Here is a 13946-nt window from a genome sequence, read left to right as displayed (position 1 = left end):
AATTAGTTTCTCTAAACACATTAACATACCACACATTAAGCCTAACCATTGTACAAATAGCATAACAGTCTTATACAATAATCTTGCTCTAAGAAGTAAAAAGTGTTAAAAGAATATAGAACAGATGCATGGAGGTTGTGATCACATTTCAATGTGCATGCATATGCCCTAGACATGCATGTCTATGTATAAAATGGACATAAGTGCAGGCATGTAGCCACACATGCAACCATCTTTGATCCATGTATTAATAATCATTAGGCAAGAAACCAAACAATACTAAAACAGTAAAACCATCTACCATTAGTTATACGGGGAAAAATCAAAAAATGAAAGAAACAAAAAATTATACATCAAAAATCAAAAATAAAAATGAAAGAAGCAAAAAATAAAAAATAGCATAACGGTCTTATTCAATAATCAGTTGAACTAGATTTCTTGTTACTTCCCTCATTACTGAGAGCTTCCCTTCTCTTGGAGCTCTTCTTCAAAATTTCAGTCATTGAACCTGTAAGAGACATGGCAGGGCTCACTCTGATGAATTTGTTGAACCTTTGACAGATTTGCATGTGAGCACGTAGAGCTTCCCATATAATATGCCGTGTTGTACCGATACTTTCAGAGTACTCTCTGACAGCCTCTGAACACAGCCCACACACCCACCTTCCACAGAATCGGGCCCTGACTTGTGGGATGTAGGCACGAGTGCAATCACTATTGGATGCTCGCACCCGCGTGGTTCATGAAGGACGGCTTTAGTTTGATGCGCTAACCGTTGATCATCATTCGGCTTTGGTTTGGTGTCATCAACGCACAATTCAAAATTAAGGATCACCATTCAAAGTGCCTTTCTTTAAATCCACTTTCTCTCTTAGTCCATACGACAATGTGCTCATATGCACCTCAAATCTTTTCCACCAAAGTTAGAGTGACCCCATTTCCCAACGGCTTCTCACATCGTTGCTGATAATGGTGGCCTGAGAGGGGACCCTTAGATCCATGTACTTGGATATATCCATTTCGGATGATATGTCCGATACCGCCTTTTGTATCAGGTCTAAGGATATCCTCCTTGTCCTGGTTCTGGGCGCCATTGTTGGTTTCTTTTGCTGCTCTTATTTCTCGTCCCTGTGCATCTTTTGGGAGTTTGTGGACGGTTTTATAGGAAAGATATTTTGGTGGTGTAACGTTTGATTAAAATGTCTGCTCAGTAAATGCCGTCGTTGATGTATAGATTTGTGGATGACTGCACTTACTGAGCGGGTGGTTTTAGAACTCGAATAAGATCAAACCGATCAACGAACAATAAATAAGACTGAAATTACCATAAAACAAGACTTATAATAAGAACATTAATGTCGTAGTTCAGACTAAAAGAGAGTTCCACAAAGTTAACATATTAACTTAAACCAACAAGAGAGATTTCCTACGATTTTCATCATACACCCTTAGGATTGGGTGCAACTCTTGCTCCTGCTCTCATCGTCATGGTTCTCGTTCAAACTCCCGCTCCTGCTCTCATTGTCATGGTTCTCGTTCAAACTCCTGCTCCTGCTTTCATCGTCTTCGTTCTCGTTCAAATTTTCTTGGTTGCCGTACTCTCCGCGATTGAGAACGATATCATGGGGAAGAAAATAAAATCCATTACTGCATTCCCCGTCGTCCTCCGGGCATTCACCAATACTATAAAAAATGAACTATTATGAATCAGTTAAATAAAAGAATTTTGAAGGAAACAAAAAAAGGAATACCTATCTTGTCGTTGTAAATTTTCTGTATCTTTCAGCAACATTCGCCCAACGTTTGCTCAGGCTTCAAAAAATGGAATATAGTGGTCTTTCATTTTGAGTTGAAGTTCAGATAAATCTGTAACAAGCTCTTTCTTGATTTCTTTCATCAGTTGTTGGAGTGCCTTCGCCGTTTTACTTTGTCGTCTGGAACTAGAAGCCATAATTACTCACCTTTAAAATTTTACTGAGAACAAGTAATGTTGTTGAAGCATTGTTCCCCTTAAATAATGGAGGAACGAAGCGGATTGCATGATTGCTGCACCGATCGTATGACTACAAATATGGAAAGACATCTCAATCTTTCTTTTCTTCGCCGCCAGAAATGCTTGACTGAACTGTATACTGTGGTAGGATGTGCGTGTGTAAGAGCAGATCCTGTCTCGCAGTGAGATAAGACTGGCCACCACTCCCACTCACTTCGGGTTCAGTGCGTTTTCGAGTCTATCAATATTTTTACATGTCAAGGGTTGTTGAATTGTATTAACCTACAACCGATAGAAAAAGTAATACTTTCAACTAAATAAAAATATTTCTTTTCAAATAAAAGTAGGTGTAAAAAGTAAAAACAGAAATGCATTTTGGCAATGGCGAGATTTCTTCTCACCTTGCCCTCTTTTTTCCAAGACCTCCGAGTTTTATCTTTCACCAGTGTGCGAGATCTGTCTGATGCTGCCTGTAACTTGTCCTACCTCCAGGGCAACAATATAGAATTTGCGTCTGTCTATAAAGACAAGAGGGGCAAAAACGAAGTGGAGATCGGGGAAGAGGCATTAGTTGGAAGCTTCGTACTGTGTATCACTCTTTGATTTGATACAGAGAGGAGAGAGCTCTGTACTGCGTTGTTTGTATGGTAGGCAGTTAGTGTCTTGGTGGATCTAGACCGTTCTCTTCTGTGGACACTGTGGGATGACGTATATCTTGTGCGAACGCAGCATCATTCGATGCGATGAGCGGCACTTTCCACACGAGATTTCTGATCACCTTTTTTGCTTATATTTTTCGATTATTTCTTCTTCTTCTCCTACCGGTTGGAAAATTTGGGATTTTTGCCATTTTACTAGGTGTTAGACGAATGTTCATGAATCTCATTTAAATGAGGAACAAATTAGAGCTTCATTGCGAGAAAATCTAGTATTTGTAGTGAGAGATCGATAGGGGTTATGGAAGCTAGGGGTTTATGGTTTAGGCATCAACAGGGTGCGGGCTTTAGCGATGAGCCGATGAGATTTAGGGTTTGTAGTGAAGAAAGTAGGGTTTTCTGTTGAGGAATTTAGGCAAAGTGGGTGATGTTGATGGAGCAGATGACGATGTTGGGGTTTCAGGATTGGGAGATGAATTGGAGTTTGGAACTCAGTAATTAAGGCAAAAAAATCCAGATTCTAATTTTAATCTATATATTGAGAAAATACAGCTTAGAATTTTGTCAGTAATAGCTTAAATACAGTTTCTGAAGGTTAATAATGGTTGGTTTAGGGAAAATGTCTGAATCTGATAACGGGGAGGGTTTAGAATTTTTTGTCAATAATAACTTTTTATTTTAAAAATTGTATAACTTAACAATTTTTATTTTTATTTGTCATTTATAAAACTACAATCGGTTGATTGACCACCGAAAGACGTGTCAAAATTTTTTAAATAAGGAGTAAATCCTCCGATGGAAGAGGGGTAAAGAAGGAGCAGATCCGGTCTCGGTAAAGAACGATAGGTGAATGTACGAGGGGTAGGTGACTGAGCGATAGGTAAAGAACAATAGTCAATGTATGTACGGGGTTAGCTGGACTGATCCGTAAAAATCCCTTAATTTTATTAATGGGTACTGAATAAAAAATTGATTAATTTTCTTAAGTGTTAATTGGTTGGTAATTTAATCATCAAAATTTGCTCCTAAATGAGAGTACTCAAACAATATAAATCTATACTATCTATATCATGTTCCGGTTATAATTATAATTATTTTTAGTAGATATTAAAAATATAATTGTAATTATATTTATTATGTGATAATAATCGAAACATTAATTAATTTATATCAATTGATAAGTCTAGAAACTAATTTTCAGAAAATTTAATATTTATTAATAATAGTTCTAAAATCTTTATCTATATCTATTATATATTAAAATTAATATTTATTTTAATTCTACTAATAATGTTTTTGTGATAAATATATTTTCAATAATTATTTGAGATTAAACTATTGTTATTTAAATTTCTGAAATTATATTTTTCTTATAATATATTGATTAATATTTATTGGAGATTAAACTATAATCAAAAAATTGCATTTCGATTTCCCGTGCATCATCGAACAGATTCCCACTAGTATATATATTAAAATTGGTCTTGCCATGTTAGCACCTCTATCCTTTCTACCCCACCCTTTCCTAATTTCTCAGAATTTTGATTCATGGTTTTGAATCAATTGACCAAGGAATGGTCAAATATCTTATTTCTTTTCACCCTAAAATCGCTCTTGGGACAAAAACCGATGATTAGGGTCAATGATCTACTGACCCTAGCTGTTGAACCATTGACAAGTCGGCCCAAATAATGGATGATCAGACTATTTGAGCCTTCAATCCAGTTTTTAAAACATTGCTTGTATTCTAAGCGGACCATATGATGTAATGTGATAGCCTACCATTTGATAACATAATTATGCCCAAACCCATCAAATAAATAATGTCATTTTAATAAAAGATGTTTAAAAAAATTAAATCACGATTAATTCTAACCATTAATCCATCTTTTCTAAATTAGTAAATCAATAAAAAAATATGACTAAAAGAAAATCAACAAAATTTAATAAAAAATAATAAAAATCAAATTAGATTTATTTAACAAAAATGATAAAAATTAATAAAAAATCCATTTAAATTCAATTTAGAATAATAAAACTTAGCAACAATTTATCTAACCATAATAAAAATAATAAATATTATTAGAAAAATTAATGCAAGTTTATCTAACAATAATAAACCAAAAGTAATGTTTGGGTCGGAATTAGTTTGGTTTTCCCCAATTGAAACTGTAATAAGGTCCTTCGAATTGGATTTTGTTTAAAAAGAAAAATGGCAATATATTAAGTTGAAACACACATGACAACAATAGATGATCATACCTTAAGGGGATGTTTGGAACCATAGCCATTTTCTAAAAAATGATGTCACGTTGGATCCATATAGGCATTTCAACAAACGCCCATATATATGATTGTTTGGTTCATGCGTTTTTTGAAAAAAACACTTGAACCATGGGCATGCCTCGTAAATCGGGACCCTACCGATGCATGAAGTGTCAAATTTGGCGTTTCATGCATCAGTGAATGGTTGCCCCCAACGATTCACTGATTGACAATTACATGTATCATATGTGGTGCTTACCTGTCGCACATACATGAAAAACGGTGAGGAAAATCATCTTACCAAACAGCATAGTGCTGCTCACCGCCTAAGTAGCAGAAGCACTCCCAAACAAAATTAAAGCATTTTTTTTTTGTGAATAACAAGTCTTGGAAGCATGGGCATTTTTTTTTGAAAATCGGACCCAAAAAACACCATGCTTCCAAACACCATCTAAATCAACTATGAAACCAATACAAAGCAAATAAAAAAAATATTTGAAGTATAATAACCTACTTGAATGCTAAGAAAAATAATAATTAAATTACGGATTTAATTTGCAAAGGGGAAAAACTTGTGTATTGAAAAACAAAAACAGGGAAAATTTAACACAACAAAACATGAAGCAAATGTAAGAGAAGAAAATAAATTACAGGATGGAAAAGAAAAAAGAAACATATATTCCAAGACAAGAAAAAATAAATAATGTAAGTGAAACAAATCTTTTTTCCAAAACTATGGCCATTCTCATTTTTACTTTAAGGTAATATATAGATAGATATAATTCCAATTTCAGAGCACAAGCTTGTGAATACCTCCGGTACTTATTAGTTATTATTCACGGGAGATGTTCCCAATTCACGGTGGATGTGCCTGTGAGGTGCCCATTTGTGAGGAGCAGATCCCATCATCTTCAAATACCAGGTAAAGTACTTATTGTCTTCTTTTATGTATAAAAAAAAAAGAGGAAAATTTCCTAAACAATACCTTGAACTTTGGGGGTTGTGTGAAGTTAGTCCCCAAATTTCAAAACGTGTCTATGTAGCACCATGAACTTTCAAATTGTGTCTAATAGGTCAACGTCATTGATTGGTCGTTAGTCAACACCATCACGTCATATATTTTTTTTTAACTATTTTGTCTGAGTGTTAGAATAAGGAAAGGGAAGAAGGGCTACAAAACTGGACACTATTCAATTGTTGAAGCTCCCACTCCCCTTTTGAAGCTCCCCAATTCAATGATCAACAGTAATCGGACGATCACATGTCCAGTTTCATAACCCTTCTTCCCCTTTCCTTCTTTTAACACTTAGATGAAATGGGTAAAATTGTTAGAAAAATATCATAAAGGGTAATTTTTTCACTTTAAAATTATTTAATGCACACCCAATGTCATGTGACGGTGTTGACTGACGGTCAACTAACAATAGAGATTTATTAGGCACAATTTGAAAGTTCATGGTACTACAAGACACATTTTGAAGTTCAAGGACCGACTTAACACAACCATCAAAGTACAAGGTATTATTTAGGAATTTTCTCTAAAAAAAGTACATCTTAGACGAACGTCACAGCCCCATCCCACCGTGTATTAGGAACATTTCCCCATGAATAACAATACAAATGACAGAGGATGTTCCCAATACACTATGGATGGGGTTGTGAGATCCGTGCGAGATGCACTTTGTGAGGATTAGATCTGAACTCTTCCACCGAGGAATTGGGATCTGCTCCTCATAGAGCACATACCGTGCATTGGGAACATCTCCCCATGAATAACAATAGAAATGACGGAGGATGTTTCCAATGAGTCTCGATCTACTCCTCACATAGCACGCCTCACGCCGACCTCATAGCATGTCCTGGTCCCACATTGTGAACATCTCCCATATTTGTATTTATTATTCATAGGAAGATGTTCCCAATGCAGGGCGAGACGTAGCTGTTGAGGCATACTTTGTGAGGAATAGATTCCAATTCATTCCCAATACACAATGGGATGGGCTGTGAAGTCCATTTGAGGTGTACTCTATGAGGAGTAGATCCAAATTCTTCCACCAAAGAATTGGGATCTACACCTCATCTCACACAGACGTCACAAACCCATCCCACCGTGTATTAGAAACATCTCTCCTAAATAACATACAGCGGGATTCTAACAGGAGTCCCTTGGAAAGTATAACTAGCTACGAATTGTGTTTCATTCACCTCCATGTTTCTCACAACCTGACCCTTGGAAAGTACTTCCCTCCAGGCCCTCCACCACATGACGCTTGTCGTGCTGGGCCATGCCAACCCATCACCTCTCCTAAAGTTTTTGTTTGTTGTTGCAACTTTCCTTCAAGTTGGATAATAACAATCACCTTCCCTGACTTAATGCTCCCTTTGTTAGAATCCTCTAAATATTGTATTAAAATGTCCAAAATAGTATTTTCACATGAATTGTTGCTAAAATCCTTCCGGTCTCTTTTATGAAATTGCATGATTTATTTTCTAAATTTTCCATTCACATCAACAAGGTAAAGCTGCAACCTTGAATTTTCTTTTTTTTCTTTTTTGTTTATAAAGTATGTATTATTTCATTTTTATGCAGAAACAAGCCTTGATTATGGTTTTGATAACTTAACCGGACTGGATGGTCGGATCATTTGTCCTAGGAACCGGTCATGAGTCCGGCTTTGGTTTTGAACCCCTAACTGTTTTGCTCAAGGTTGGACCAAACTGTCAGACTATTTGACCCAAGAGCCGGTGTCCAAAATGTTTCTATCTTCGGTCCAGTTTTGAAAACCATTGCTTCAATAGTAATTGCATAGGCATTTTGGACATTTTTGTGCTACTTACTAGAGGATTCTAATGGGTCTACTTGTAATTGTGTCAAAATACTCAGACGAGGTGATTGCAATTACCAAACTTTGGGGGAGGTTTCAACAATAATGAGAAACTTTAGGGGAGGTTTCAGCAATTCACCTTTTATTTTAAGTGAAAAAGCCAAACCAAACAAAGAACTAAGGTAATGTTTGGGTGTTTATAAAAAGTACCTATTCGAAATAAGTGCTTATTTGGGTGGAGGCCATACCATTAAGCACTTATTGGTGTTTGGGAAATAAGCCTAAAATAAGTGCTTATTTTCAAAATAAGGTCTTATTTTTTAAGCCCAATTTCAAGGTTTTTTTAAGGCCTTATATAATAATTTTTTCTTCCAAAATTTTTACTAGCTGAATTTTAAAATACCACTTATAAAATTAAGATTTTGTAATTATTTTAATTTATTTAAAGTCAATCAAAATGTCATTTAAAAATAATAAAAATAATAACAATTATTAAAATTACTACAAAACAATATTAAATGAAAAATACAATTATTAAAAAATTAAATATTAACAATAAATTTAAATATTTTTAGCTAATTAACAACAAATTTTAATTATTAATTTATCAATGACGAAAGACCTCTGCTAGAAACCTTAACGGTTTAAGGATAAAATTCTTCAACTGATTAATCTCAAGAAGCAATTGAAGATTCCAACTCTCACACTAATGCCCATAACCCATTACACCCACATACATACATGACTTATCATGACACTCTCTCACTACTAACTGCCCCATAACAAAAAACAAAACAAAGTAATAACAACTTTTTAATGTGGATCCATGTGGTCCCTATTCCATACATGGCCCAATAAAGTACTAACCAAACCCACTAACAATTAACTTTCCTAAAATACTTGGGCCCACTAATGGGGCATGTAACACCACGTAAGCAGCCCTCTCCTCTCCCCAACCTATTCAAAGCGCTCATGATACTTTATGGGTATTCCAATGCCTTGACATGCCTGACTTTCCAGGCCACTTTCAAGGGAGCCACTCGTCGGTGGTTTTCCAACTTCGCGCCTCAGTCGATCAGCTTGTGAGAGTGGTTTGCCAACTTGTTTTTTGCTCACTTCATCAGCAGCAGACGATGCTAAAATAGTGTAGTCTTGCTGATGTCCATCAAGTAGAAGCTGGGTGAGAATTTGTGGTCCTACATCGACTACTTTAAGGAGGAGCTTGAAGTCTGAGACCTCGACCCCATAGTCTCCATGCACACCACCATTAGCAGACTTCTCGTCCGAGCCTTCTTCTGCACCAGACCCCCCTTTTTGCTCTTTGTACTAGCTTGACCATCGGAGTTTCCGACTCAAGTCCACACCCGAGGCCTCTGACACCTCATTTCTTGCCGAACATGTTCTCCATCTCATCTCGGACACCCCGTATGCACGCCTAAGGACCCAGTCCTTGGCTATCAACCCACGGCCTCTTCGGTCCTCCTTAGGAGACTATCTACTTCGGCCACTTAGACCTCGGCCACCTCCGTCCTCAGAACCCAAAACCTAGTGTTTTGGTTCCACCCCGGATCTCAGGAGTGAATTTACAGTGTTGCCCTCGGCCAATGCGAGAGACAACACACATAATTTTCATATTTTATACTGATAAAAAGCAATGGTGAAAGATACATCAATGACTTTAAGTGCTCTTCTGAACATTTTGGAATATGAATTCCTTGTCTATGGAAATTACCATACCATCTTCACATTCATAAATATATATTTTTCCAATATCCAGTTTTACAATGGAAATGATCAGTCATAGAGACTAGTAACTCAAAACTTATCCATCATACTTATAGTATTGCCCTTTCGGCTGTATAGAACTTAGGTACAGGATGACGTGGACAAGACACAAAGTATGGCAGTATCCCATGTATGTGCCAAAAGGTACGCCATAAACCATCTGCAATAGTATGCAGGAAGTCTTCTAAAGCAAGATACTCATCCTCATTTAGATCATCAGAAGGATACAATGAGTAAGGCTTACGAAAGAGCTGCTGAAATAGGATCCCTTCTGATGCATAAATTGTTTCCCCTCCTCAATGCCTGAAGATGTCCTCTCTAGAACCCAATCTTCAATTTCTTGGGCAAATGCAACATCAGAAAGTTTCCTTGCATAGTCTTTTAGACCCCTGAACACTCTTCTGAAAGTGGGAAAATACTTGCTTGAAGTTGAAACCTCAGGCCTTCTATCAGGTGAAATACCTGAATAGCATGGTGTTCATAACTGTTAATTGATAATCTCATTAACCATCCCATACATAAACTAGTGGATTTAGTAGCTATGGTGTACATGCGTAAAACTTGCTGTGAATTACAGAATATAGTATTTTCATGGCCAAAGAAGATAAGAGGATATGACCAACTGCCACTAAACCCCCAATACTTGTACCAGCATTTACATCAAAATAGTCAAAATATCTTTGAATCCTCTCTATCAAGAACCTGTAAATAGGGTGTACCATCAAAGGCTGGCTGGAGCTTATCAAGGGAATATCAACAGTATAATCAAATTCCCTTGCATTAGTGGAGTTGGAGGACTTTTCTTCCTTGGAAGTAGGGGCAATTAAGGTTTTGCCCGGATGCTGTCTCTGATAATTTTCTTGAGTTCTTCGCTGCAATCCCTTGAAGAATCATCAAAAGAGAGTTGTCTCTGATAATCATCAGTAAGATTTGCTTAGGTTCAGATCATGCAACCTGGATCAGATTCAAATTTAATCCAAGTCTACTTTATATTTCCTTAAAACAAATAAAAAGCTAAAAAATGACAGAAAAGTTAATTGCTTTTTTAACTTTGTATGTTTGGGTTATTCCAGCTATCAGTTTGTATCAAAGGAGTTGGTCTGTTGCAGAGGCTGAAGAGTCAGAATTGGAAATTTGTGAAATTTTATGTGTTTCTGTATTTTTTACACTAAGGGTAATTTGGCTAAAGTTAATACATAAAAGAAAGTATTATACTTATTATGTGCCTTTGTAGTTCTTGTTTCTATCTCACTGTGGAATATTTTCATAGTATTGACAACTTGGAAAATAAAATTAATAAACAAACTGAATGGGATTCCAAATCTTGCTTTCTCAGCAAACACTAAACATTAACGTAAAAGTGCAAAAACTAGTTTCCATCATTAATATAAACATTGTAAGTTTATGACACCAAGATCTGGCTCCAATTTCTGAATGACCTTAAGCCATAAATCATTCAAAACAAAGACAAGTCAACCGATATCTGCAAATAAAGATTCCCAAACCTCCCTCCTCCCAACGCATACATATACACATGTAAGCGCGTGCATGCGTACCCACAAATCAAAGAGAGTAAAAACAACTTCACCTTCACATGATAACATAATTAAACTTATAAAGTTAAAAGATATGAATCTATAATTGCAAAACTAGTCTTCGTACAAGGACACCAAGTAGAATTAACCCATAATTTCCACATAAACATTTATTTTACTGAACAAGGGTCAACGTATCCAACCACATGTTGATCTGAGCTGACTCTTATCCAAAGTTAAACATATTTAATAGTGAGTTATCTGCCTGCTTATTTATAAGACATTTGTTAATGAACTGGAATGGCCAATATTTACCTTGCATAATACATTCCATTACCCACCTACAAGACTATTTTGGTTAAGGGTTTTATAACATACCATCAAGGATGTTACAGAAAACCCCATCTATGAAGCTGAAACGTGTCAGAGACCGCCTGTCATTGATGAAGATTCTATGGTTCTACTGGAATTTCAGGAACATCTATATACATATATAGATGGATAAGGAGGAGGATGGAGGGAGGCGAGAGAAAGAGAGAGAGAGAGAGACAATTGTTTGTCTACCAACTTATTTAGATTATTCTCCACCACACCAAAATGATATATTGCCAAATTTTTTTAGTAAATTTGATTCATAAGATAACCTCATGACAAATATAATTATAAGATTATTGTAAAATATGTTTGTATTTATTGCACTAGTCGAAGCTTCAGCCTCTTCTACACCTCGTACTAACTTGACCATTGAAGTTTCCGCCTCAAATTCCCACCTGAGGCCTCTGACATTTCTTGCCTTGCAGAATACCAAGAACTGTTAAGGACCTTCAGCCCTCGGCTTCTACATGAGCCTGTTAAACTATTCTATTAAATCACTTCTTACAAGTGCCATAGATGCTTACATCTTAGTTAAGAACAGTTTCCCATTGAACCATTTTATGTGGTTCATATTTTGCATGGACAAAAACAATTTCATCGATTCATTAAACAATACGAAGGACTCATTCTAAAAATGGTTAAAGTGAATCTTGTATCAATAAGCTATATTGGTAAACCACAATGGATTAGTTTAACTTTACTAGGCATTAAATTAGAATAAACTAGCTAGTAGGAAATAATATGATAATTTGTGCCTTCCATGTGATTTACCCCAAACCAATTTTCCACATATTGTTTTGACCCTCTCCAAAAGAATCTTGTCCATTGGAGTTCTTATATGACATATCTACAAAGAACATTGACAATATAAAATCTATATCTTATGGGGCTTACTTCGAAAAAATCAAAATATCTTGACCTAGAAAAACATGCCATATACTTCAATAGAAAAATACCACAGTCATTATTCCTATAAACACATTAAAAAGTGATGGTAAGCTCATTCACAAATGAATGAAAGAAATTTAGTGCATTAGATTCACTAATGATAGTGATAGGTAAACATACCCTTCTAGTTGTAGAGCCCACACATTACCCTCAAATTTTCACTGTCTAGTATCAGTAATGTGAGCTTATAGTAGAGATATATAAAGGTCACACTACATAATTTGAAAAATTGAAACAAGGAATCAATACTCATTGGAAAATATACTTGTGCCAGACAAGAAAGAACTAACAAAAACTAGAGAAAAATACCATGCTTGCAGCGAAGGCTCTATGCGTGGAGGATTTCATTGAGTCATTTACACGAATATTCTTCTCACACACATCAATGATGACAAGTTTCCAATGTGAGCTACCATTAATTGGGATAAAAATCTTATCATACTTACCACTATTTAAGGGTTCAAACCATTTATTTATTTCTAGTGTCCTTTTCTAATTAGCATAACCCTGTATTATAAGTAATGGTGTTAATTTGTTATTTAGATGGACTACATTTAAAAAATCATAATAATAGATAAGACAAGAACAAACCTGTGCTAATGTAGACACGTAATGAAAAGAATACTTATTACGGCGCCTCGACTATAGTAGCATCTATGACTTATGGAATACCATAAATGAAATTGTTTTCAAGCAATTGGCACACATATTTGGTATGGATAAGATCAAGAAATAATTTCACCATATTTACCTCTTCATATAGCCATCATTCGATATCAAACAAAGTGGTAAGATAAAACTAACTCAAGTGCAAAGAGTCAGTTTTCCATATGCATGTGTCATTGCAATTACATCACAAGTAAAGGAATAGTTGGATGAAATAAATAAGAAAATTTTAAGAAATGCTAGAAAAATATTACTCTCTGTTGTCACCGTGCAGAAACTTCTCAATCACTTCAAGTTCCATTGAAGCAAAGTGTTGTTTGTGTGGGTAAGACCTCCATAGTAATGGACCATTGATTTTCTACATTAGAAAAATTGGTTAAAAATATTCAACCACTAATCAAGGAATTATGGCAAGTATAAATATCATGATACAAATGTCAATATCAATATGGTAAAAGTAGAAAAAATGTGTTGTGTTACATGCCTTGGGCATCGTTGCCCTACCCGCTATTGTAAATTCCTTATCAACTTGCTCACTTGCTCACTTGGGGCTAGGGCACCAAAGGCATATAACACAAGATGACTATGTTGTCTTTCATCCTTACTCCTAAGTTGATATATCTTCAAGTTTAGACTTGGAGCATAAATGATCTCACATGATAGATTGCTACTTTTAGTGACCGAGCTATTTGGGGAGTTAGGGCACACATCATCAGTGGGTTAATCTAACACATGATCAAGTTTAGGCCCTATCTCCATGTTACCATTAGAAGCTAGAAGCTCTCATAGTCGCAAATCTTCTTGAATATGTCTCATCTATTCTTCTAATTGATCATATTGTTTTTCATTAATATGTACTCATTGACCTGCATCTTTATATCTTGAAACTCTATGGACT

At 35.6% G+C, this 13946-nt stretch overlaps 1 long non-coding RNA gene across 1 annotated transcript; it reads right to left on the bottom strand.

The window, feature by feature from the left end:
• Positions 1-1288: 1288 nt before the first annotated feature.
• Positions 1289-3154, bottom strand: LOC148869559 (uncharacterized). The gene is made up of 3 exons (XR_016108241.1): positions 2395-3154; positions 1752-2275; positions 1289-1683 (listed from the first exon to the last, which is right to left on the bottom strand). It is a non-coding gene; the product is annotated as an uncharacterized LOC148869559 (long non-coding RNA).
• Positions 3155-13946: the final 10792 nt, after the last annotated feature.

This window comes from Nelumbo lutea, chromosome 2 (genome assembly GCF_056320005.1).
Source record: "Nelumbo lutea isolate HS-2025 chromosome 2, American lotus-T2T, whole genome shotgun sequence".
NCBI classification, from domain to species: domain Eukaryota; kingdom Viridiplantae; phylum Streptophyta; class Magnoliopsida; order Proteales; family Nelumbonaceae; genus Nelumbo; species Nelumbo lutea.
This window is presented reverse-complemented; position numbering and strand designations above follow the sequence as displayed.